This window comes from Microcebus murinus, chromosome X (assembly GCF_040939455.1).
Source record: "Microcebus murinus isolate Inina chromosome X, M.murinus_Inina_mat1.0, whole genome shotgun sequence".
Taxonomy (NCBI): domain Eukaryota; kingdom Metazoa; phylum Chordata; class Mammalia; order Primates; family Cheirogaleidae; genus Microcebus; species Microcebus murinus.
The window spans coordinates 46,882,326-46,909,122 of NC_134136.1; the positions used below are offsets into that span (position 1 = coordinate 46,882,326).

Below are 26,797 nucleotides of genomic sequence, written 5' to 3' on the forward strand. Positions count from 1 at the left end.
TTTTGTGGAGACAGAGTGTCACTCGGCGTCCTGGGCAGAGTGCAGTGAGGGCGGGTCACCACAAGCTCCAGGTCCTGGGCTGTGAGCGATCCTTCTGCCTCAGCCTCCCAGGTAGCTGGGACTACAGGCGCTTGCCAGAGCGCCCGGCTGTTTTGTGTTTTGTGTATTTTTTTTGCCTTTTTTACTTTTTTTTTTAGATTAGAGACGGGGTCTGACTGTGCTCAGGCAGTGTTCAGGCTGGTGTCGAACCCCTGAAGCAACAGCTATCCGCCCGTCTCGGCCTCCCAGAAAGCTAGGACGACAGGCGTGAGCCACCGCGCCCGGCCGGCGTGACGCGTGTTCCCAGTGCTGAAAGCTTCGGTGTGACGAGGAGCGCTCTGCTGCCCCCTTGCGACTCACCGGCTTCCTACATGCAGTTTCCATTTAGAAAATAAAAAGAAGTCGAATTAGCTTGAGCAGCACAGCTACTAAAATAGGAAGAATACAGAGAAGATTGCTATGGCCCCTGGCCAGGGATTACACGCAAATCCGTGCACCGTGATTTTTTTAAGAACTCAAAAGAAAAATACATTGAAAATGAGAAAATTGTCTGTCTATTCTGTTACTATGATTTCCCTCTAGAAAAGGTGTGATCTTGGGGAAGGGAAGAGAAGCATATGATTTGGGTTGACTGTGTTGCTGCTTTTTGTTTTTTGTTTTTTTTTAATGTAGAGGAGAATCTATAGGTATCTCCTACAGCATCTAGGGTCTTCACAAAGCTAGTCGAAGTTGTGTCCAGTCTTGAGGGCTTAGTAAGAATTGTGTATGCTAGCAGGGTGTGATGGATCAGGCCTGAAGGCCTAGCACTCTTTGAGACTGAAGCAGGCAGATTGCTTGCCATCAGGAGTTGGAGACCAGCCAGAGCAAGAGTGAGACCCTGTCTTTACTGAAAATAGTATTAATTAGCCAGGTGTGGTGATGTATAGGCAGTAGTCCTAGCTACTGGGTGTAAAGTTTTGCGGTGGTGAAAGAAACAGACAGAGAAACAGAAAAAGAGTGGGGCCAAACAACGTGGCTTTATTATGCGCTCCTGGACAAGGTTCTGGGTCCCAAGAGTGGAGGGCCTGAGAAGTGGCATCCGTTTGAAGGGGTGACGCTTTTATACCATTTGGGCTGGGCTAGGGACTTTTGGTGGGAAGAGCTGGGTTTTTTCCACTGTGGTCTTTGTCCATTCTTGAAAAATGGGAGGGGCTGGTGGTACCTGCAGATTTTAGGAGGAGGGGCTGGTGGTGTCTGCAGATTCCAGGAGGAGTGGCTGGTGGTGCCTGGCAGTTGTTTTTGGTGGGTCTGGTCAGTTAGCTGGTTCTCTTTTTTTCTCTAGGGAGGGCAGGGGGGCCCACCACAAGGCTTACATTCCAGCCTTTTGGTTATGATGGGCAGTGCTCTTTCTGACTACTTCCTGCTGGGAGGGGTGTAGTTAGGAGCTACAGGCCAGAGTGGGCAGGATGAGGGATCACTGGTAGGGGGAGTACAGATGAAGAAGTAGTTGGTTCACTGCCACTCGAAACAGCTTTTATAGGCGGCGCTGGAGGAACTGTAAAAGACAGGAGCAACGAGAAAGATTAGGCAGATGATGACAATGGGTCTTATTAGTGGCAATAGCCAGGTAGCTAAAGGGGACTGCATCCAGTCGAAGGGGGTATATTCTGGTGGCAGCGGTTGTGTAGGTGTTTACTCAGGTTGGTGAGTTTGTCTATGTTCTGTTTTACAAGGCCCGATTCGTTGACATAGCAGCAGCATTCTTTATGAAGGGAAAAAGGAGGTCTTTCCTTTTTTTAGGCCGTTAGCAGATCTCATGCTCTTCGATTTTGGAGAGGAACCTGAGCCAGTGACGTAGTGTTCTTTGTGGTGAGGCCAGTGATGCAGACGTGGTTTTTAGGGCAACTTGTAGGCGACCTGCAAAATGTTGCGTAGAAATGACACCATATCCCAGAACGCCTCTCGTGAGTCCTGAAACGTATAGAATTAATTGAGGGACCATTATGACAGGGAAACCAGGACCTGGGGTGGATGTATTGACGCAGCGGGCAAGCGTTCCGTTGTCCCGGAGCAGAGGAGGTGGTTGTGGTCACAGTATGGTTGGTAAGGCAGCGTCCATGAACTTGCAGGTTGGGGTCAGTGTGGGCGGTGAGAAAGCACACGCGATCTGCATAGGGTTGCTCGGCGCTTGCCGTCATCCCCTGTGGATGAGCTGCCATCAACAAACAACGCTGAGTCTGCATCAGGGAGGGGTCCGGCTGAGAGGTCGGGCCTAGAGGTGGTGGCAGCATCGACCATCTCAGGGCAGGAGCGAGAGGCAATGCAGGAACGGGAAGTAAAGTGGCAGGGTTCAGAGTCAGAGACTGTGTTAAGGTGAGGGTGGGGTTCTCTATGAATAGGAGATGGGACTCTTGTGACCTAGAAGGAGTGAGTAGTGCTAACGAGCGGTGAGTCAGGAGATCTTGAAGGCGATGGGTGGAAAAGACAGGAAGGTCCTGTCCTAGGGAAAGCTTTAGTGCTTCCCGGGTGAGAGAGGCTGCCGCGCCCAGTGCCCTAAGGCAAGGCGGCCAGCCACGGACCGTGGTGTCCAGTCGCTTGGATAAATAAGCTACAGGAATACAGGTGGGTGGGTTCCAGGAGCCTAAAGGCTGAGCAAGGACACCAAGGGCCAAGCCCTGGCACTCATCTGTGTAGAGACAAAAGGGTGTTTTAGGACGAGGGAGTCTTAGAGGTGGTGCCTGGAGTAGAGTGTCACGAAGCTTCAGGAACTCGGGGCAGACAGCTTGACGGTTTAGTAAAAGGACAGTGGAGGCATCACAGGCTGCCTCATAGAGGGGTTTAGCAAGGAGAGAGAAGTAGGGGATCTAATGTCGGAAGAAACCAACAAATCCAAGGAAGGACAGAATCTGTTCAGCGGTTGTGGGTGGTTGGAGATTGCGAAGAGCCCGTTGGCGGTCAACAGCGAGATCCCAGGACGTGGGGGTGAGACGAAGCCCAAGGTAAGTGACTGCGGGCTTGGACAGCTGGACCTTGGAGGGGGACACTCAATAGCCCTTGGATTCAAGGAAGTTAAGCAGACAGGCAGTGTGGGTCTTAGACTGCCGTAAAGAGGGGCTACAGAGCAGCAGATCATCAACGTATTGGAGAACAGGGCTAGGCCGTAAGGGACACTGGAGTAGGGCCTGGGCCAGAGCCTGACCAAATAGGTGGGGGCTGTCCCGAAACCCCTGGGGCAGGACGGTCCAGGTGAGTTTCCTAGATGTGTTTGGGTCAGGATCCTCTCACGTGAAGCCAAAGAGATTGTAACTGACTGGGTCTAAGGGGATAGTAAAGAAGGCATCTTTGAGGTCCAGAACAGAAAAGTGGGTAGAGGAGTGTGGAATATGAGAAAGCCAAGTGTAAGGATTAGGCTCCACAGGGTGTATGGGGACAACTGCCTCGTTAGTGTGTCTGAGGTCCTGGACCTGCCGGTGGGAGCCATTTGGCTTTTTACTGGGAGAATGGGCGTGTTATAGGGAGCATTAGTTGGGATTAAGAGGTTTTCGGGCGGAAGGCAGTCTGTGATGGGATTTAGACCTCTGCGGTGGGTGGTGAAAAAGGGAACTGGGGCCGGGAAGGGAAGGATGAAGCGTCTTTGAGCCGAATGAGGACAGGGGTGTGGTGTGTGGCCACCACTGGGGTGGAGGGGTCCCTTACTTGAGGATTTACGAGCTCAGGCGGGAGAGGGCATGCTTCGGGAGGAGCGGAGGGTGTAGGTGGGGGATCTGCAGAGAGGGATAGAAGAAGGGCGGAGGTTCCTGAGGAAAAGTGGAGTGTGGGACCCACTTTGGTTAGTCTCTTCCTAATAGTGGAGCAGGACAGGAGGGCATGATAAGGAAGGAATGGGTGATGGGACAGTCATCAATGAGAAGTCAGGGGACCAGTAGTGGGGCTGCAGGGGATGGCCGTCAACTCCCATGACCGACACCTGGGAAGGATAAATAGGGCCTGAGAAAGAAGGCAGGACAGAGCAGGTAGCCCCCGTGTCAACCAGAAAGGACACTGCCTTACCCGCCACGTTGATTGTTACTCTGGGCTCGGAGAGGTGATTGGGGTCACCGAGTCGGGGCCTCTTCAGTCTTCGGCAGCCAGACCCAAAAACGGCCATCGGCAGGTGTAGGGATAGAAGGACTGGTTCTCTGTACTTTTGTCCCAAGGGGCAGTCACTTTTCCAGGTCCCTCTTGACCACATGCCAGCAAGGCTTGGTGGGTGGACGTTGCTGTGGGCACTGCTTGGCCCAGTGGCCTTTCTTACCGCACTTGAAGCAGGTGCCTGGGGCAGTGCAGCTGGTTGCCTTAGACAAGGTCCATGGCTTCCCGGGCCCCACCGGCCGCAGGGCTGCAACCAAAGCTTGGGCTTGCAAGTGTGCCTTTGGCAAGCACGGGTCTCCTTTGGGGCCTCTGCCTGTTCATCTCGGGAATTAAAGATTTTTTTTTTGAGACAGAGTCTTGCTTTGTTGCCCAGGCTAGAGTGAGTGCCCTGGCGTCAGCCTAGCTCACAGCAACCTCAAACTCCTGGACTCAAGTGATCCTCCTGCCTCAGCCTCCTGAGTAGCTGGGACTACAGGCACGTGCCACCATGCCCTGCTAATTTATATATATATATATATATATATATATATATATATATATATATATTAGTTGGGCAATTAATTTATTTCTATTTATAGTAGAGACAGGGTCTTGCTCTTGCTCAGGCTGGTTTCGAACTCCTGACCTTGAGCAATCTGCCCGTCTCGGCCTCCCAGAGTGCTAGGATTTCAGGTGTGAGCCACCGCACATGGCCAGGAATTAAAGAATTTTATTTTATTTTTTTTTTGATACAGAGTCTCACTCTGTTGCCCAGGCTAGAGTGAGTGCCGTGGCGTCAGCCTAGCTCACAGCAACCTCAAACTCCTGGGCTCAAGCAATCCTCCTGCCTCAGCCTCCCGAGTAGCTGGGGTAGTACAGGCATGTGCCACCATGCCTGGCTAATTTTTTCTATATGTATTAGTTGGCCAATTACTTTCTTTCTGTTTATAGTAGAGATGAGGTCTTGGTCTTGCTCAGGCTGGTTTTGAACTCCTGACCTGGAGCAATCCGCCCGCCTCAGCCTCCCAGAGTGCTAGGATTACAGGCGTGAGCCACCGCGCCCAGCCTGAATTACAGATTTTAAATGCCATGTTCACCAGGTCTCGGTTAGGGGTCTGAGGGCCCTTCTCTGCCTTTTTGAGATTCTTTCTGATACCAGGAGAGGAAGGGGTAATAAAGTGGGTTGCAAGGACGGTGGCCCCTGCTGGGGAAGTAGGGTCTAAGCAGGTATACTGGATGGGAGCAAGGCGGCTGAGGAAGGCCGTGGGATTTTCACCTGGCTTCTGAGTGATTTCTCTGAGCTCGTCATAGTTTATGGCTCTGTGGGCGGCCGCCTGGAGCCCCGCGAGAACACACGGTAACATGCGGTCTCGGCAATTCCTTCCTTCCCGCCCGGGCGGGGTGTCAGGTTGATATTTCCACCCTGGCTCTTGGTGGGGAACGGCCTCGGCCCCCGCCGGCATATGCGGTCTGTAGGTGAACCTCAGCGAGGCCCTGAGCCGCAGCCCCGACACGCTCCTTTTCATCAGTGGTAAGGGTAGAAGACAGGATAACAGGGTAGAAGACAGGATAACAAAAACGTCACGCCAGGTCACATCATATGGCTGTGTAAGATAGCGGAACTCTTTGGTGTAGGCTATGGAGTCGTTAGAAAGGGAGCCTAAATGCTTCCCAATCTGAGAGAGATCAGACAGGGAGAAGGGAACATGGACGCACCCAACCCTCTCTGCATGGGCTACCTCTCTCAGCGTATCCAGGAGGGGTTGGTCTGAGGATCTCTCAGCTGAGAGGTGGAAGAGGCCAAGGACTGAAGAGGACTCCACGCAAAAAGTTTCTGTGATGGGTCGCAGGTCTGTGAGAGGGAAGGACAGGAGCCCAGGTAGAAGAAAGCCTGACCATTTGCCATTTTTGTGACAAAAATTATCAAGGTTTTGTAAATATTGAAATCTAAAGTCTCATTCTCAGGCCACTGAGAGCCATTGTCCAATTTACACATTGGCCAGGTAAGTATTGTGGTAAAAAATGAAACACTTGTGCCGGATGTCTAAACCCAGGGCCTTCAGATGGGCCAGCAGACACCTTAAGGGCGTCCCGCGGGGGATTTTAGAAGATTGGCTACCCATGTCGCCCCAACTCGACTGGAAATAGATAGGAACAGTATCCTAACTATGGAGGCAGCAAAAGTCTGGGGCACGTCTCCGATGAGACTAGTATGCTGGTAGGGAAAGGGGAGAGAGGTATTCAGGCGTCCCGAATAGCCTCAACCCCTGGAACAGGAGAGCCTCTGATGTGGGCCCATGGTTTTAATGGATAGGAACAGCTTCCTGGAAACAGAGGCTCCCTGCAGGGGATCCAGGTTGGGACAACACAGGGTGACTCACCCAGGCCGAGGCTGTCAATCAGGGACTTGAAAGCAATCAGTCGGAGGACCCGGTCTGGAATGCGAGAGTCCATGGAAGTGGTGGTGCAGCCAAGGCCCTGGAGCAGGCCAGCGCAGCCAAAACACCTTTTCTGGGTTTCGGGACCAAACGTGAAGTTTTCTGGTGGTGAAAGAAAGAGAAACACAGAGAGAAAGAGTGTGGTCAAACAATGTGGCTTTATTGTGTACTCCCGGGCGAGGTTCACGGTCTCAGGAGAATGGGGCTCCAGAAGTGGCATCCATTTGAAGGGGGTGAGGCCTTTATACCTTTTGTGCCGGGCTAGGGACTTTTGTCGGAAAGAGCTGGGTTTTTTCAATGTGGTCTTTGTCCGTTCTTGAGAAACAGGAGGGGCTGGTGGTACCTGGCAGTCGTTTTTGGTGGGTCTGGTCAGTGAGTCGCTTCTCTATTTTTTTTCTAGGGAGGGGAGGGGGGCCTGCTACTACTCTTACAGGTTTATTTTCCTCTGGGTAAATCCCCAGTAGTGGAATGACTGGATCATATGGTAGGGCTCCTTTTAGTTCGTTGAAGACATCTCCATACTGGTCTGTCCTAATCTACATTCCCACCAACAGTGGACAAGAGCTCCCTTTCATCTTCATCCTTGCCAACGTCTCTATATCACTGGCTCTATATGTAAATTTCTATGTGCACTGACATGGAGTTCACGCAAAGGCATACTGCTAAATGAGAAAGATATTGCAAACCAGTATTTATAGTCTGATACCACAGAAGGTTTGTTTCAAACCCTCACTAAGTATACATTGTATATGCACCAAGTGACATATTTATGAGACTGAGTCTCCATTCTTTTTTTTTTTTTTTTTTTTTTGAGACAGAGTCTCGCTTTGTTGCCCAGGCTAGAGTGAGTGCCGTGGCGTCAGCCTAGCTCACAGCAACCTCAAACTCCTGGGCTCAAGCAATCCTTCTGCCTCAGCCTCCCAAGTAACTGGGACTACAGGCATGCGCCACCATGCCTGGCTAATTTTTTCTATATATATTAGTTGGCCAATTAATTTCTTTCTATTTATAGTAGAGACGGGGTCTCGCACTTGCTCAGGCTGGTTTAGAACTCCTGACCTCGAGCAATCCACCCGCCTCAGCCTCCCAGAGAGCTAGGATTACAGGCGTGAGCCACCTTGCCCGGCTCCATTCTTGAGCATGCTACACCTCTCCAAGAAATAAGGTCTTTGTTTCTGTCCCTCAGTAAGACTAAAGATCCCCTCTAGGCTTAACACAGTGTCTTGGAAATAATGGACACACAATAAGTGTTTGTTGATGATGATTTGGTGAAGGTATTCTTGGGAATTGGACAGCAATGAGAAAGATGCTACCGTATGTGAATGCACTCCCTACTGGAGGCAAGTTTGTACTTGAAATTTTGGTATTTCCCTTCTGAAGCCTGACCCTCAACTGCGTGTCCCACACACACTCACACGCCCTGTCTGCCACCGCCAAGCCTGGGGCAGAAGTGCGAGCTGGATGTGCTACAGGAACCCTTGGGAACAGAGTTCCAGGGGCCATGCCGTGCTGGGAGCAGCAGCGCTCTATGGAGTCTACTTGGGGACAGCTGGCTGGGGACGCTGTGTCACCAAGCCCCGTGGCTGGACCTGTAAGGAAAGCCACTGCAGGGGACCCTGTTCTACAAGGGGTTGCTGAGAACATCTGTCATTCTTTTGGTGTCTGCCTGTACTGGAGCCACCCCGTCCCTTCTCTGGGGGGCACTTCTCTCCGTCCACAAGGACAGGCCCTGCTCTGGCTTCCCAGGGCAGCTGAAACTAAGTAGCACACACTGGGTGACTGAGAACAACAGGAATTTGTTGTCTCACAGTTGTGGAGGCAAAAGTCAAAGGATGGCAGGGCCAGGCTCCCTCTGAAATCCTTCCTTTCCTCTCATGAGCTTCGGTGGTTTTACAGCAATCTTTGGTCTCCTTGGCTTGGACAAGCATCGCTCTGTTCTACCCTGTGTGGGGGCAAGCGGGAAACTTCCCCTTTCCCCGGAAAGTTCCCTGAAAGACCAACTCACATGACTAGGGCAAGAAACAGGTTTATTTAGGCTGAGCAAGGGAGGAGTGACAGAGTGAGGACCCCACATCCCAATGGGGGCCAGAAATTTATGTAACTACTGTCTGAGAGGACAGGGGAGAGGGGGAATAGAGGTCCTTCCCTGGAGGGGGAGAAATGGTTGCTAGGGAGGATGAATGCTTGGGGGAGACAGATTGACTTGTAGGTGATTCTCTTTGCAAATTAAATTAGGCTGAGAGACAGGTATTATCTTTAAAGTGATTTGGGCCAGGTCTGTCACATTCTTCATCTTTCCCACAATGTAGTGAGGTAACGGGGGAGGGAAGTGCATTGTTCTGTTGATGGGGCCTTCTGCTTTTTGCAGAAAGAGAGAAAGCCCCTTCCACAGGCCTGTTGATCTCTAAGGGCCCTTAATTCAAATTTCTCTGTATTCCAAGGAGTCATAACTTGGAGTGAAATTTCCTGACTTCCTTCACTTGATTACTGTTAGGTCTGGATGGGAGAGAGAGACACAGGAATCCTCATGTGTTGCAAAATGCTCTTTATTTTGGGCATCTGAGTGGGGATTAGTGGAGGCGGAAAATCTTTTGACGCAGAGGGAGGGGATAACCTTGGATTTTACAGAGGGTTTCTCAGGGGGGACTGAGTAGCTGGGACAGAACAGCGCTGAAATAAAAATACTTTAGGCCTGGTATGGTGGCTCACACCTGTAATCCTAGAACTCTGGGAGGCCAAGGCAGGTAGATCGCTCAAGGTCAGGAGTTCGAAACAACCTTGTGATACAAAATATCACAGCGTGTCATATGTGGTAAGGGTTTTATTTGAAACTTTCATAGTACTATCCTGTGTGTGTGTGTGTGTTTGTGTGTGTGTGTGAGTGTATGTTTGACTGTGTATACTGGGTCATAATGAAAATGCATTTCTCAGTACGATCTTATCAAAAATATTTCACAGGCACTGCATTAACTACCACAGGGGTTGAGGAGACTCAGGGCCTGTTCTCTGCCCCAGGCATGGAGAGTGTCCATTTCCTCTGATAGACAATGGGGCCTCTAGAAGACATATGACACCTTCCTGCCCCCCAGGACTGTCTGTGAGGTGACTCTGGCTTGACTCCCCACTGAGATGAGTGCACCCATTGAACCCCAAGGAGGTGGCTGATGCAATCAGGTACGATGGCAATGGGCTGGCTCTGAGCTGAGGTACGCAGTGGACCTTCAGCCCAGGGCAGCCCCTCCTGCCCTAGTACTGCCCTTGGGCCCCAGCGTCTTCCTGCCGCCCTCCAGGCCACTCGGGACAGGCTTGTGTCCTCCTGGCCTAGGGCATCCTCTAGACTGCTCAGGATCCATGATGGTCGAGAGAAAGGCAGCCTGACATGCTCAGGAAGGGCTGGAGACACCCTCAAAGGTCAGATACTTTTCACACTGGAGCTGTAAACGGGGTTCTTTGTACAAATCTTACAGCTTTTCTGTGAACTTGAAATAATTTCAAAATAAAAAGCAAAAAAAAAAAAAAAACTAACGTAAAACAATTGCCTTCTGGAAACTTCTTCCTTCCCTGTGGACATTTCTGGCCAGGAATAAAAAGGGCAGTCCTGTCACTGATGGGTACCCATGTTCTTAGGGGACAGATGAGACATGATCCCTGCCCCATGCTCCACTGACACCCCCACACGTTATCTGCACTGCATGCAGTAGATTCTTGGATACATCCAGTATTAACCCACTACATCAATATAAAGCTTAGTGCCCAGGCATGTGACAGTGGCTTATTATAGGAACAAACACCTCCCAGATATGTGACTACTCCCTGGAAGTGTTACGCTCAGAAATGTCCCCATCCCCAATGTCTCACTGAGGACTGCCTCCCTCTGCAGGTCCAGCTCCAGGGTGTCCTCAACACAGCAAGGGGCGGGTACAGTGGCTCAGTCCTGTAATCCTAGCACTTTTGGAGGCAAAGGTGGGAGTGTTACTTGAGGCCTGGAGTTTGGAGACAAACATAGACAACATTGCAAGACCCTCTCTCTACAAAGAATTTTTTTTTTTTTTAAAAAAAAGCTAGCCAGGTGTGCTGGGGCATGTTTGTGGTCCTACTTACTCATGAGGCTGAGGCAGGAGGATCCCTTGAGCCCAGGAACTCAAGGTCACACTGATATGATTTCAGTGGCCCCTGAAAGAGTCTCCCATCTCCAACAAAGCTCCCATGTCCTACCATGGCTAAACTGTGACTGTTGCCACTTCTTTTTTGATAGTATTTATATTTGTTGTAGTTACAGGGAGTCACTATATTGCCCTCCTGGGCTCAAGCCATCCTCCCACCTACATGCTCCCACCTCACTCCTACATGCAGGTTCCACTTAGAAAATAAAAAAAAGTCGAGTTAGGTTGGGCAGCACATGTACTAAAACAGGAAGAATACAGAGAAGATTACTATGGCCTCTGGGCAGGGATTACACACAAATCCATGCAGCATGATATTTTTAGGAACTGAAAAGAAAAATACATTGAAAATGCAAAAATTGTCTGTCTATTCTGTTACTATGGTTTCCCTCTAGGAAAGGTGTGGTCTTGGGTGAGGAAAGGGAAGCATAGGATTTGGGTTGACTGTGTTGCTGCTTTTTGTTTCTTGGTGTTTTTTTAATATAGAGGAGAATCTATGGGTATCTCCTACAGCAACTAGGACCTTCACAAAGCTAGTGTCCGTCTTGAGGGAGGAGTAAGAATTGTGTATGCTAGTAGGGTGTGGTGGCTCAGGCTGAAGTCCTAGTACTCTTTGAGACTGAAGCAGGAGGATCGCTTGACATCAGGAGTTGAAGACCAGCCAGAGCAAGAGTGAGACCTTGTCTCCACTGAAAATAGTAATAATTAGCCAGGTATAGTGGTGTGGAGCCAGTAGTCCTAGCTACTGGGAAGAGTATGGTAAGAGGATCGCTTGAGCCCAAGAATTTTTGAGTAAGTCTGATGAGTTAGACTAATTTTTGAGTTAGTCTAATTTGTGAGTCTGGTGCCAGGGCAATCTAGCCAAGGCAACAGAGGCAGAGTCTGACTCAAAAAAAAAACAAAAAAAAAACAAGAAACAAGAAACAAAAAAAACTGTTTTCCAGAGGGGCTGGGCACGATTACGGCCTGTATTCCTAGCAGTCTGGGAGCCCAAAGCCGGGAGATTACTTTAGGCCAGGATTTGGAGACCATCCTTGTAAGAGAGAGAATGACCTTGAAATAAAAGGAAAAAAGATATTTTGTGTCTTTTAAAAAGTTCCACCCACTCTTTTTGAGACCCGAAGCCTGTATCCCTGCCTCAGGCAGGTGGGCAGGAGAAGCCTCGGGAATCAGCCATCGGAGGACCTGACACCAGCCTTTCAGGTGGGGCTGCCAGAGATCACAGGCTTTGTCTTTGGCCGAGAGGGGACCATTAGAATAGTTCCCACAATAGCCTAGAACTCAGGGCACTCCCCTTAAAAGCTCTGTATTTCTGCATATGTTGTGGGAAATCTGCATTTTGAGAGAAGTTCTGACCTTTTTCCTCCTTTTCTGACAAGGTAATAAACTCTTTGCTTCTCCTGGAATCACCTTTTCTCCTTCTGATGCCACCTCGAGGATGAGCGCCGAGCTTTCAGGAACAGCCTGAGCAAGAGCGAGAACCCGCCTCTACCGAAGATAAAAAAATTAGCCAGGTGTGGTGGTGTGCACCTGTATCCCAGCTGCTCGGGAGGCTGAGGCAGGAGGATCCCTTGAGCCCAGGAGTTGGAGGTTGCAGTGAGCTGTGAGGGTGCAATTGCACTGTAGCCCAGGCAACAGAGTGAGAACCTGTCTCCAAAAAAAAGTTTTCCAGGCTGAGGAAGAGGAAGGGCATTCCAGGAAGAAGGAACAGCACGAGCAAAATCACAGAGATGTGATGGAACTTTTTCGGATTTTCAGCTAGCAGAGCAACAGGATCAGATTGATTCATTCTTTGACTGATAACATGTGTGGTACAGACTGTGCTAGGTGGAGGAGATGACAGCAGTGAAAAAACAAAATCCCTAACCTCACATCACTTACATTCTAGTTATGGACACAGATGTGGAGCAAATGAATATACAGTATGTCTATGGCTAAGCACCAAGCAAGGGATGGGAGTAGAGAGGGACCAGGTAGTGCTATTTCAGACAGGGTGGGCAGGGAAGGCCTCTCTGGCCAGGTGACATTTTAGCTGGACTCAAACTTTGAGAGAGGCACCATATCAAATGGATCTCTGTGAACAGAGATCACATGGGCAGTGGGAGCTGCAGGTGCAAAGGCCCTGTGGCCGGAGCACGCTTGGTGTGAGCTTCGTGCATCTAAGGAGCAAGAGTGGCAGTTAGGTAGAGTGGCATTAGTAAGCAATGAGGTGGGTGAGGGAGGGGAGGACTCAGTCATGTTCTCACAAAGGGACTTGTGGCCATGGCAGGGAGTGGAGATCTCATTCTAGGCGGGCTGGGAAGCGTTTGCTGAGACTGCATGTGGACGTGTGAGAGGAAAGACAGAACTAGGTGACTGGAAGGTTTTCACCCAAGCATCTGGGATGACTGCAGTGAGGACATGCTGATTCTGAGAGGCCTGTTAGACCCCCAGGGGGAGCTGTTGAGCAGATGGCGGGGTCTGTGTGTCTGGAACTCAGAGGAGGGGTCAGAGCAGCAGGCGTCTGTGCAGAGGGGATGTTGAAAGACCAGGGACCCCATGAGACCCTGAAAGAAGCACGTGCACAGAGAGGAGTGCACGAGCACGAGCCCCAGGGCTGTCCAACCTCCTGACTGTAGCGCATGCAGACAGCAGGGCCAGTAGAAGGCACCGAGGGCTGACTGGCCGGCCAGGGAGATAAAAGGAAAACCGGGAGAGCTGAGTGTCCCAGAAGCCAAGGGAAGCAACAGCAAGAAGGAGAACGGAGTGGTTGTGTCCTATGCTGCCAAGATGCCCAGGAAGTTGGGGACTCGGAACCCTGATGAATTTGATGGCAGGAAGGGAGGACATGGATGGCCTTGGCACTCCTGGTGTCATGGGTGTGTGGCCTGTGGGGTTAATTGGGGCCCCACTCTCAGCAGGGTCCTGCAATGGCTCTATTGCTCTTCTGTGACCGTATTGAAACTCTTAGTGACTTTTTGCAGTGGATATGGACCCTCTCCCTCGAGATATGTCCACCCAGAAGGTGACCTTATATGGAATAAAGTACTTTGCTGATGTAATTAAGGTAAAGAACTTGTGATGAGAGCATATTGGATTCGGGGAGGCCCTAAATCCAATGACAGATGTCCTAATAAGTGAACAGAAGGGGAAATGACGCATAGAGAGGGTGACGTGAAGACAGAAGGAAAGATTGGAGTGATGTGTCACAGGCCAATGTGCACCAACTATCCCCTGCAGCCACCAGAAGCTGCAGGAGAGGCTGGAACTGATTCTCTTTGAGACTTGAAAAGGAGCCCACCCTGCTGGTGCCTTGATTCATGCCATCTGACCCCTAGAGTGTGAGAGAATAAATTTATTTTCTTTTATTCTGCCCAGCTCATGATAATTTTTTACAATAACTCTAGGAAACAAATGCAGTTTTTTATTTGTTTGTTTGTTTTTTTGAGACAGAGTCTCACTCTGTTGCCTGGGCTAGAGTGCTGTGGCGTCAGCCTAGCTCACAGCAACCTCAAACTCCTGGGCTCAAGCAATCCTGCTGCCTCAGCCTCCCAAGTAGCTGGAACTACAGGCATGTGCCACCATACCCAGCTAATTTTTTCTATATATTTTTAGTTGATCGGCTAATTTATTTCTATTTTTAGTAGAGATAGGGTCTCACTCTTGCTCAGTCTGCTTTTGAACTCCTGACCTTGAGTAATCCTCCTGCCTCAGCCTCCCAGAGTGCTAGGATTACAGGTGTGAGCCACCATGCCCGGCCAATAATGCAGTTTTGAACAAGGGCCCCCAATTTTCATGTTGCACTGGGATCTGAAAATTATGAATGTGGTCCTGTGTTGGCACGTGTGGATTCTGAGGCTTGGCAGGGTGTGAACTTTATTGGAATGTGTCCACGGGACAAAGTAGATGGTGAGGAAGTAGAGATTACCAGGAAATACAAGTTGAAATCCAGGGGGTCTTGCTGCAAAGAAAGAGACAGAGATCTGGTGGTGGGGAGATGGGGATGGTGAGCTAAAATGGTTGTCACTTTTGGAGGTTTTTTGCTTTTTTCTTTTTGACTGTTTCTGTGTGAGTGTGTGTGTGTGTGTGTCTGTGTGTGTGTGTGTGTGTGTGTGAGAGAGAGAGAGAGAGAGAGAGAGAGAGAGAGAGAGAGAGAGAGAGAGAGAGAGAGAGAAGATCACGCTCTATTGCCTGGGCTTGAGTGCAGTCACATCATAGTAGCTCACTGCACTCGGCCTCCTGAGCAGCTGGGACCACCAGGGCACGTGACCACAGCTGGTTGGTTTTTCTATTTTTGATACAAATAGGGTCTCCTTTTTGCTCAGCTGTTATTTGTACGTATGCATGGGGTATAAGTGCAATTTTTACATTGATCTATTCTACTGTGCTGATGCCCTACGTCAGGGCCTCAGGGCTTCCCTCACTGAGACAGAGCACAGTGTACCCACCACTCAACCTCCTTCATCCACCCCCACTCCTCCAAGTCTCCCCTGTCCATCCGTCCACACCCTGCTTCCATGTGCACGCGTTATTTAGCCCCCACTTATGAGTGAGAACGTGCAGTATGTGCCTGTCTGTGCCTGGCTTGTTTCACGGAGGATAGTGGCCTCCAGTTCCTCCCATGTTGCTGCCAAAGACATGACTTCTTTCTTTTTTATGCCTCAATACTATTACATTGTGTACATATACCACGTTTTCTTTATCCAGACCTCCATTGATGGGTAGGTTGATTCCGTGTGTCTGCCATTGTGCATAGTGCTGTGATACACATGCAAGGGCAGGCATCTTGTTAGTACACGGGTTTCTTCTCCTTTGTGTAGATCCCCGGTAGTGGGATGACTGGATCATATGGTAGGGCTCCTTTTAGTTCTTTGAGGCATCTCCATGCTGGTCTGTCCTGATCTACATTCCCACCAACAGTGGACAAGGGCTCCCTTTCATCTTCATCCTTGCCAACATCTCTACATCACCTGCTCTATGTGTAACTTTCTATGTACATTAACATGGAGTAAACGGAAAGGCATACTGCTAAATGAGAAAGATATTGCAAACCCTGACCACATATCACACACTGTGATATTTTCAATTATTTTCTATTTTATTAAAGAGACAATGCTTGATTTCAAAACAACTAATAGCTTGCAACTTACACTTTGAAAGGCACTGTATTAGGACCTTCACATTGGAGGACAGAGAGACTCATAAGATTTAGTAAAAAACACGTGATTATCTATGGTGGCAGAGAGGACAGAGAGGTGGTTACCTTTGGGGACATTGACTGGGTTGCATTAGGAGGGAGCCTTCCAGGGGCTGGAAATGTCCTACATCCTGAACTGGGCACATGTACGCAGGCGTATGCTAAACATGTACAACGTGATCCACACAGGTAAGATGCGTGTACTTTATTACAGTGTCACAGAGATGTGTCACGGACTCAAGCACAAAAGTGCACCTGGGCCTCAGGGTGGGACCGGACCCGGGGCAGCCATCTAGTGAGGTCACTGGGGTACAGGCCTGTGACCTCAGGCAGGTGCGAAACCTGATCTGCTGCTTCATAGCTGGTGACTGTGGGAAAGCAGTGTCGCCTTTCTGGGCCCCACGTTCCTCATTTTGAACCCGGGGATGACGTACGCTAAGACGGTGCCATGGCTAGTGGATAGCAAGCCGTTGCTCTGCACCTTGCACGCCCGAGGTGTTCAGTAAGTGGGGATGGCGCAGACTGTCAGCGCTCCCTCCTCTCCCTCCCTGTGACCTGCTGCAGTGTCCCCTCTGCAGACGCCTTGCTCTGCTGTTCTGCTCCGCAGGGTGGAAAGTAGTGCTCTGTGGCTCCCAGTCCTCATGCCACAGTTCCAGCTAACATGAAGCCTACCTAATTAGGCACTGGAAGCCAGTGCAGGGCCTGTCCTTGTGGACGGAGAGAAGTGGCCCCCAGAGAAGGGACGGGGTGGCTCCAGTACAGGCAGACACCAAAAGAATGACAGATGTTCTCAGCAACCCCTTGTAGACCAGGGTCCCCTGCAGTGGCTTTCCTTACAGGTCCAGCCCACGGGGCTTGGTGACACAGCGTCCCCAGCCAGCTGTCCCCAAGTAGACTCCATAGAGCGCGGCTGCTCCCAGCACTGCATGGCCCCTGGAACTCTGCTCCCAAGGGTTCCTGTAGCACATCCAGCTCGCACTTCTGCCCCAGGCTTGGGGGTGGCAGACAGGGCGTGTGAGTGTGTGTGGGACACGCAGTTGAGGGCCAGGCTTCAGAAGGCAAACACCAAAATTTCAAGTACAAACTTGCCTCCAGTAGGGAGTACATTCACATACGGTAGCACCTTTCTCGTTGCTGTCCAATTCCCAAGTATATCTTCATCAAATCATCATCAACAAACAGTTATTGTGTGTCCATTATTTCCAAGACACTGTGTTAAGCCTAGAGGGGATCTTTAGTGTTACTGAGGGACAGAAACAAAGACCTTATTTCTTGGAGAGGCGTAGCATGCTCAAGAATGGAAAGTCTCAGTCTCATAAACATGTCACCTGGGGCATATACCATGTATACTTAGTGAGGGTTTGAAAAAAACCTTTTGTGGTATCAGACTATAAATACTGGTTTGCAATATCTTTCTCATTTAGTAGTATAGAGTTGCATTAACTCCATGTCAGTGCACATCATAATTACACATAGAGCAGGTGATGTAGAGATGTTGGCAAGGATGAAGATGAAAGGGAGCTCTTGTCCACTGTTGGTGGGAATGTAGATTAGGACAGACTAGCATGGACATGTCTCAACAAATTACAAGGAGCCCTACCATGTGATCCAGTCATCCTACTACCAGGGATCTACACAAAGGAGAAGAAACCCGTGTACTAACAAGATGCCTGCCCTTGCATGTGTATCACAGCACTATGCACAATGGCAGACACACGGAATCAACCTACCCATCAATGGAGATTGGATAAGGAAAACGTGGTATATGTACACAATGTAATAGTATTGAGTCATACAAAAGTAAGAAATCCTGTCTTTGGCAGCAACACGGGTGGAACTGGAGGCCACTATCCTCCGTGAAACAAGCCAGGCACAGACAGGCACATACTGCACGTTCTCACTCATAAGTGGGGGCTAAATAACGCGTGCACATGGAAGCAGGGTGTGGACGGATGGACAGGGGAGACTTGGAGGAGTGGGGGTGGATGAAGGAGGTTGAGTGGTGGGTACACTGTGCTCTGTCTCAGTGAGGGAAGCCCTGAGGCCCTGACGTAGGGCATCAGCACAGTAGAATAGATCAATGTAAAAATTGCACTTATACCCCATGCATATATACAAGTAAGACCTGAGGACGAGCGAGAGTCCGCGTCTCGGAGAAATAGAAAAATTAGCCGGGCATGGTGGCCTACGATTGTATTCCCAGCTACTCAGGAAGATGAGTCACGAGGATTGCTTGAGCCTAGGACTTCGAGGCTTCAGTGACATAAGATGATGCCATTGTAATCTAGCCCAGGCAACAAAGCCAGACTTTGTCTCAAAAAAACAGAAAACAAAAAAAAAAAAAAAAAAAAAAAAGAGAGAGAGGAAAACCAAAAACCCATGCCCTTCTTAGCTAACTATCCCCATCTACCCACCATCCCATCTCTGTGCCTTCCTTTCACCTAGACCCTGTGGGTTTCAACTTGTGTTTCTTGCCTATCTCTACTTCCTCACCGCCCATCTTGTCCTGTGGACACATTCCAATAAAGCTCACACCCTGCCAAGCCTCAGAATCCACACTTGCCAACTCAGGACCACATTCATAATTTGTGGGTCCCAGTGCAACGTGAAAATGTGGGGGCCCTTGTTCAAAGCTGCATTTGTTTCCTAGACTTATTGTAACAAATTACCATGAGCTGGGCAGCATAAAATGACAGAAATTATTTCTATCACCCTTCTAGGGGTCAGATATCATGAATCAAGGCATCAGCAGGGTGGGTTCCTTCTTGAGTCTCTGAGAGAGAATCTGTTCCAGCCTCTCCTGTAGCTTCTAGGGGCTGCAGGGGACACTTGGCGCACGTTGGCCTGTGACACATGACTCCATTCTTTGTCTCCGTCTTCCTGTCACCTTCTCTATGTGTCTTTTCCCTTGCTCTTCACTTATGAGGACACCTGTCACTGGCTATAGGGGCTGCTGGGATGCAATATGCTCTCCTCTTGAGATCTTTACCTTAATTACATCGGCAAAGTCCATTATGCCAAACAAGGTCACCATCTGGGCGGGCATATCTTGTGGGAGAGGGTCCCTATTCACTGCAAAAAGTGAGTAAGAATTTCAAGACGGTCAAAGAAGAGCACTAGACCAATTGCAGGACCCTGCTGAGAGTGGGGCCGTGTTCAAATCCACGGGCCACACACCCATTAAGCCACGTGTGCCAAATTCAACCATGTCGTCCCTTCCTGCTGTCAAATTCATTGGGGGTCCTGACTCCTCACCTTCCTCAGGGTGTTGGCAGTATTGGACACAGTGTATCACTCCATTCTACCTTCTCACTGTTGTTTCCCTTGGCTTCCGGGACACTCAGCTCTCCCGGTTTTCCTTTTATCTCCCTGGCCGGCCAGTCAGCCCTCGGTGCCTTCTGCTGGCCCTGCTGTCTGCATGCGCTACAGTCAGGAGGTTGGACAGCCATGGGGCTCGTGCTCCTGCACTCCTCTCTGTGCACGTGCTTCTTTCAGGGACTCATGGGGTCCCTGGTCTTTCAACATCCCCTCTGCACAGACGCCTGCTGCTCTGACCCCTCCTCTGAGTTCCAGACACACAGACCCCGCCATCTGCTCAACAGCTCCCCCTGGGGGTCTAACAGGCCTCTCAGAATCAGCATGTCCTCACTGCAGTCATCCCAGATGCTTGGGTGAAAACCTTCCAGTCACCTAGTTCCTGTCTTTCCTCTCACACGTCCACATGCAGTCTCAGCAAACGCTTCCCAGCCCGCCTAGAATGAGAGCTCCACTCCCTGCCATGGCCACAAGGTCCTCTGTGGGAACATGACTGAGTCCTCCCCTCCCTCACCCACCTCATCTCCTACCAAGGCCACGCCACCCCATCTTCACTCTTGCTCCTTAGTCACACCAACAACCCAGTAACCTTGCTACAGCCACAGGGCCTTTGCACATGCAACTGCCATCACCCACGTGATCTCTCCCATCCATTCGCTAGGTTGGCTTCCTCATTCTTTTGAGTCCTGCTCAAATGTAACCTGGCCAGAGAGGCCTTCCTGCCCACACTGTCTGAAATAGCACTGTCTGGTCCCTCTGTACTCCCTTTCCTTGCTTGGTGCTTAGCCCCAGACATATTGTATATTCATTTACTCCACGTCTATATCCCTAACTAGAATGTAAGTGCTATGAAATTAGGGATTGGTTGCCTGCAATGCTGTCATCTCCACCACCTAGCACAGTATGGGACACGTGTGTTCAAAGAACGAATCACTGTGACCCTTTTGCTCTCCTAGATTAAAATCCCACCATGTTACCTCACATGTCTGTACCTTTGCCCATGCAAGTCCTCCTGTTTGGAATGCCCTTCCTCATGGTGAGCCCGCAAAACTATTTGTTTTTTTTCTTTGAGACAGGTTCTCACCCTGTTGCCTGGGCTACAGTGCAGGTGCATCCTCACAGCTCACTGCAACCTCAGACCCCTGGGCTCCAGGGAGCCTCCTGCCTCAGCCTCCCGCACAGCTGGGACTATATGTGCACATACCACATTTTGGTAATTTTTCTATTTTTTGATAGAGAAAGGTTCTCACTCTTGTTCAGGTTGCTACTGAAAGCTCGGCACTTATTCTCAAGATGGCATTAGAGGTAAACAAATGATTTGGGAAGGAAAGAGTTTATTACTTTGTTATCCAAGGTGGAAATATGTCAGATCTTCTCTCGAAATCCAAATTTCCCACACCATAAGCAGAAATACAGAGCTCTAAAAGGAAGGGCCACTCAGTTCTAGGCTATTGTGGGACCTGTTCTAATCTCCCACCTTCGCCACAGACAAAGCCTGTGATCTGCTGGTGTCAGGGCCTGGGTGGCTGACTCGCCAGGCTTCTCCCAGCCACCTGCCCGAGGCGGGCATGCAGGCTTCAGACCTCAAAAAGAGTGGGGGGGGGCGTTGTAAAAAGACAGAAAACATGTTTTTGCCTTTTTTTTTTTTTTTTGAGGTCATTCCGTCTGTTACAAGGCTGGTCTTAAAATCCTGTCCTCAAGCAATCCCTTCCACCTCAGGCTCCCAGAGTGCAAGGATGACAGGCCTGACCCACCATGTCCGGCCCCCCTGGAAAACTCTACTTTTGTTTGTTTCTGTGTTTTTTGGCAGATTCTCACATTGTGGCCAGGGCTAGCTTGTCCTGGTGTCAGACTAGCTCACAGCAACCTCAAAGTCTTAGACTCAGCGATCCTCTTGCAGTAACCTCCCTAGTAGCTGGGACTACTGGCGTGTACAACCACACCTGCCTGGTTTTTACTGTTTTCAATACAGACAGGGATCTCACTCTAGCTCAGGCTGGCCTGACTCCTGACCTGAAGCCATCATCCTGCCTGGGCTCCCAGAGTGCTACAATTGCAGGTGTGAGCCACCACACCCTGCCAGCCTGCAAAATACTTACTCATTCCTCAAGACCTGACCCAACTGCCACCACCTTTGCGAAGGCCCCAGTTGCTGTAAGAGATACTCACAGTTTCTCCTCTATATTAGAAAAAAAACAAAAACACAAAAAGCAGCAACAAAAGTCAACCTGAATAATATGGTTCCCTTGCCTCTCCCACAACCACACTGTTTCTTCTATAGAAGGAAATCATAGTAATAGAATAGACAATGTTCTGATTTTCAATGTATTTTTATTTTAAGTTCTTAAAAAAATCACGCTGCACGGATATGCATGTATTCCTTGCCCAGGGGCCATGCTAATCTTTTCTGTATTCTTCCTGTTTTAGTACATGTGCTGCCCAAGCTAACTGCACTTTTATTTTCTAAGTGGAAGCTGCATGTAGGAAGCCAGTGAGTCGCAAGGGGGCAGCAGAGCGCTCCTCGTCACACCGAAGCTTTCAGACCCCGTCTCTAAATCTAAAAAAAAAGTAAAAAAGGCAAAAAAATACACAAACCCTAACAAAACAGCCGGGTGCTCTGGCAAGCGCCTGTAGTCCCAGCTACCTGGGAGGCTGAGGCAGAAGGATCGCTCACAGCCCAGGACCTGGAGCTTGTGGTGACCCGCCCTCACTGCACTCTGCCCAGGACGCCGAGTGACACTCTGTCTCCACAAAAAAAAAAAAAAAAAACCATGGAAACTGATCCAGCGCCTGCAGAACCCCTCCCCCCAATTTTTCAATACAACAACAAAAAAATTCTTTTTAATCACTCTTCTCTTTTCACTTCACCATTACATGCACATACAAAACTCTTACATCAAATATTTTCACACATGAGAACTCAAATTTACAACTACGCACAAAACACCCGCTCTCTGCATTACACCCCTAACCTCACAACACGCCCACAGCCTCCTCACCCTCACCTCACCCCTCATGCACTGCCCTGCACTTGCACCACCCTACACACACACCCATGCTCAACACGCACTTAACACGCGCTCCTCACTGCTCTGCTCCTTCTTTACACCCTATGCCCACACTGCACTTCACACCCTGCTTTACACTCACACACACGTGCTCACCCACCCTCTTCCTTATGGCTCGCTACCACTCCGTGCTACACACATACCACACTTTATTCACACACTCCCCCACTCACGGCCACTTGTCTTCTTTACACACCTTTCCCATTGTGAATTCTGCTGCTATAAACATTACAGTGCAAGTGTCTTTGTCATAAAATGGCTTCTTGTCTTTTGTATAAATGCCCAGTAGAGGCATTGCTGGATCAAATGGAAGATCTACTTTTAGTTCTTTCAGGTGTATCCATGCTACTTTCCATACAGGTTGTACTAAGGTGCAGTCCCACCAACAGTGTATGATTATTCCTTTCTCTCCCCACCCACACCAGCATCTCCTGATGTGGGACTTTTGGACTAAAGCCATTCTCACTGCAGTTAGGTGATATCTCACCATACAAGAATCAGTCCCAAGCCATGTGACAATAAAGGACCAGCCACCAGATTTACACACAACTGGGCACCAACCACTCCAATGGCAATATTTCAAACAGAAATAAGATCTTAAATCTATGCTCAGCCACTTAGTCTATGTTCCTTGGGCCAGTTTCAATCTACCTGACCCTCAATTTCCTCATAAGCTAGGGATACTTTCTTCCCACTATCACCTCCCCACATGGTTGTTGTGACAACTAAGTGAGGTAACTAAGGTCAAAGCTAAAATGCCTGGTATATGCTAAGTGTTTCTATTTAATACATCACTATTTCCATAGAAAGAACCAAGAGAACAGTTACTGAACACCGATTATGTGCTCAGCACTCTGAATCCTTAAAGCTATCTAGTGAGGAAGGATGAGAGGTTGAATGAGAGGTTGGATGACAGCTGGGGTTTGAATGACATGCCTAAGGCCACACAGTCAGCCACAAGAATAGCAGCTCACACTGAGCAGGTACTTGCCCTGTGTCAGGCACTCACTGCTCTGAGCATTTGCATGGCTTATCTGTCCCTTACAAAGGTCCTAAGCGGTGGGTATCATCATTATGCCTGTTTGACAGAAAAGGAAACTGAGGCACAAGGAAGCGAGGCCAGAGTCACACTGTGGAGTGTAAGCGTGGAGCTGGGGTGGGAGCTGAGGCAGTCTAGCCCTGGAGCCTGAGTTGTGACGGCCACGCCACCCGGCAGAGGTGGAGTCTCACCTGAGGTCAAGCTGAGACAGAGCCCAGGCTCTTCCCACCACCCTACGCAGCTCCCAAGCTAGTGTCACCAAGAGCTCGGCATTTGTCCTCCAGGCCACATCAGAAGAATGAGGACAAGGGGTTTGAGGAGAAGGAAACAGGAGTTCATTAATTTTCTGGACAATGAGGAGGAAGGAGAATCTTGTGTGAAATGCCATTGTCCTAACAACAAGCAGAAATACAGAGCTTTTTAAAGGGACAGCATCCACTTCACGCAACTGCTGTTCAACTACAGTTGATGACTCTTGGTGATTCCATGTCTGCCCAAGACGATCCTGCGACCTCCTGCAGCCTCCGTCTACTTGGGAGGCCCACCCGGGCCTCGAGGACCTCCAGGACCTTCCCCTGCCAGCTCCAGGTCCTGGGTAGGCCACCAGTTCTGCAGAACCATCTCCTGTATCACAAAGGGCAAGAGACATCCCTCCTGCCCCACCCCTGTCCTTAGGCAGGGATGCAGGTCCCAGTTCCCCCATGGAGTAGGGGATGGTTTAAGGCAGGGATCTTCAAACTACGGCCCGCAGGCTATATTCTGCCCGCCGAGGACATTTATCCAGCCCGCCAGCTGTTTTTGCCTCTGCTGCCTGTCCTGCTTAGCAGCCAACTGTCCCGGGCCCACAGTGCGCATGTGTGGAATGTGCGCCGCACTCTCCAACGGCCCTCCAACGGTCTGAGGGAATGTGAACTGGCCCCCTGTTTAAAAAATTTGAGGACTCCTGGTTTAAGGAGACAGCAAACATTTTTGTCACATTTTCAGGCACTTTCCTCTGTTGCAGTGGCTTGCAGCAAGGCCTGCTCAAGAGTCTCGGCTTCTGTCCTCCTGGCCTAGGGCATACCGTTTTTTTTTTTTGAGTCAAAGTCTCACTCTCTTGCTTTGGCTAGAGTGCCGTGGTGTCAGCCTAGCTCACAGCAACCTCAAACTCTTGGGCTCAAGCAATTCTCCTGCCTCAGCTTCCTGAGTAGCTGGGACTACAGGCATGTGTCACCATGCCCGGCTAATTTTTTTTTTCTATATATTTTTAGTTGGCCAATTAATTTCTTTCTATTTTTTTGTAGACATGGGGTCTCGGTCTTGCTCAGGCTGGTTTCGAACTTCTGATCTTGAGCGATCCGCCTGCCTTGGACTCTCATACTGCTAGGGTTACAGGCGTGAGCCACCTCGCTGAGCATAGGGCATCCTCTTTTTTCTGTTTATTTATTTGTTTTACTTTTAAATTCTTTTAGAGTTCCCTCGTATGGAAGCATCCTCTTGACTGCTCAGGATCCGTGGTGGCCGAGAGAAAGGCAGCCTGACATGCTCAGGAAGGGCTGGAGGCACCCTCAAGGGACAGAGACTTTTTACACTGGAGTTGTACACGGTTCTTTGTACAAATATTACAGCTTTTCTGTGAACTTGAAAGAATTTCAAAATAAAAAGCAAAAAAAATTAATTTGGAGGAAATAATTGCCTTCTGGACACTTCCTCCCTGCTTGTGGACATTTCTGGCCAGGAAGAGGAGGGGCAGCCCTGTGACAGATGGGTAGGGGGGTTCCTAGGGGACAGATCAGGCATGATCCTCCCTTCTCCTCTGCCACCCCCCACATAAGTTATCTCCACTGAATGCAATATGTTTTAAGATAAACCCAATATTTGGTGACTAAATGAATATAGGACTTAGTGCCCAGGTATCTGACAGTGGCTTATTTGTGGAACAAACATCTCCCAGGTATGTGACTACTCCCTGAAATGGTACCCTCACGAATGTCTCCATCAACAGTGTCTCACTGGGGACTGCTTCTCTCTGCAGGTCCAGCTCCAGTGTGTCCTCAGCACAGCAGCGTAGGGGCCAGGTAGGGTGTCTCTCACCTGTAATCCTACGACCTTGGGAGGCCAAGGAGAGAGGACTACTTGGAGCCAGGAGTTTGGGCAACATGGCAAGACCCTCTCTCCACAAATAAGGTTTTGAAAAGGCTATCCAGGTGTGCTGGCGCATGCCTGTAGTCCTACTTATGCGTGAGGCAGGAGGATCCCTTGAGCCCAGGGACTCAAGGTCACACTGATACGATGTGAGTGACACCTGAAAGAGTCTCCCATATCGAACATAGCTCCCATCTCCTAACATGGATAAAGTGTGACTGATGTCACTTCTTTTTTTATAGTATTTATTTTTCTTATAGATACAAAGAGTCACTATATCGCCATCCTGGACTCAAGCGATCCTCACACCCCAGCCTCCCGAATACACGAGATTACCGACCTGCCCCGTCACACCCGACTTGTTTCCACTTCTCTAATGCAGACACTACAAGGAGAGGGAACACATTTAACTGGTATTTAGTCTTGACCCCATTGTCACTCCGTTTAGCAGCTCTGCTCTTCTTCCTCACAGAAATAGCTCAAAAACTAGCCAGGATACTTCACTGCATCCTAGGAGGCGGATGCAACAGTAGAGGCTGAGGGAAAAAACAAAACAAAACAATGTATTTTCATTCCTTCCACAAATATTCATGGAGAAGCTGCTGTGTCCCCAGCACTGTGCTGATAAGTGGGGACACAACTGTGGGAGGGACAGACACCATGCCAGCCCTCCTGGAGCTTACAGTCCAGTAGAGGCTAATAATCAAGAATGACACAGAAACATGTAAAGTTACAACTATGATCGGGTCTAGGAAGGAGAGTTGGCTGAGAGCACATGATAGGGGGAACCCTCGGGCATTTCCTGAGGCTGTGGCCATGGACCCGACATCTAAGTGATGACTACGTGTTAGGAGGCAACGACCTGTTTTGAAAATTTATGACAGGCCTGCAAGGTGGCTGCCACCTGTAATCTCTGCACTTTGGAGGCCACGGAAGAAAGATCCCTTGAGGCAAAGAGTTCAAGACCGCTCTGGGCAACATCATGAGACCTACTGTCTCCAAAACATTTTTAAGTTAAAAGTTTTTAATAAACAGCAGCAGACAGTATGTGCAAAGGTCCTGGGGTAGGAGGGAGCAGGGCATGTATGAGAAAGGAAAATCATGCCAGTGGAAAGATTCCAGTCAGTCCTGAGAGCAAAGGGGAGCCGAGAATGACAAGGCTGGAGAAGGAACAGAGCCACAGCACACAGGGCCTCAGAGGCCAGGCCAGGAATTGTGACCTTTATTTGAACATGGAGGGAAAGCACTGATGTAGTTTCAGCAGGGAAACCATTTGAGGGACCGTGTGAAATGCCAGTGAGAAGGATGAGGACAACGGTGACCCTGGGGACGGAGGGAAGAGGACA

The 26,797-nt window shown here is 49.6% G+C and overlaps 3 non-coding genes across 3 annotated transcripts; 2 read left to right on the plus strand and 1 right to left on the minus strand.

Moving 5' to 3' along the window:
• Positions 1 to 447: 447 nt before the first annotated feature.
• LOC142866094 (U6 spliceosomal RNA) lies at positions 448 to 550 on the plus strand. Its single transcript, XR_012916157.1, has one exon. It is a non-coding gene; the product is annotated as a U6 spliceosomal RNA (small nuclear RNA).
• Positions 551 to 10,946: 10,396 nt separating this feature from the next.
• LOC142866089 (U6 spliceosomal RNA) lies at positions 10,947 to 11,053 on the plus strand. The gene has a single exon (XR_012916154.1). It is a non-coding gene; the product is annotated as a U6 spliceosomal RNA (small nuclear RNA).
• A 10,511-nt stretch (positions 11,054 to 21,564) lies between these two features.
• Positions 21,565 to 21,674, minus strand: LOC142866076 (U6 spliceosomal RNA). Its single transcript, XR_012916144.1, has one exon. It is a non-coding gene; the product is annotated as a U6 spliceosomal RNA (small nuclear RNA).
• Positions 21,675 to 26,797: the final 5,123 nt, after the last annotated feature.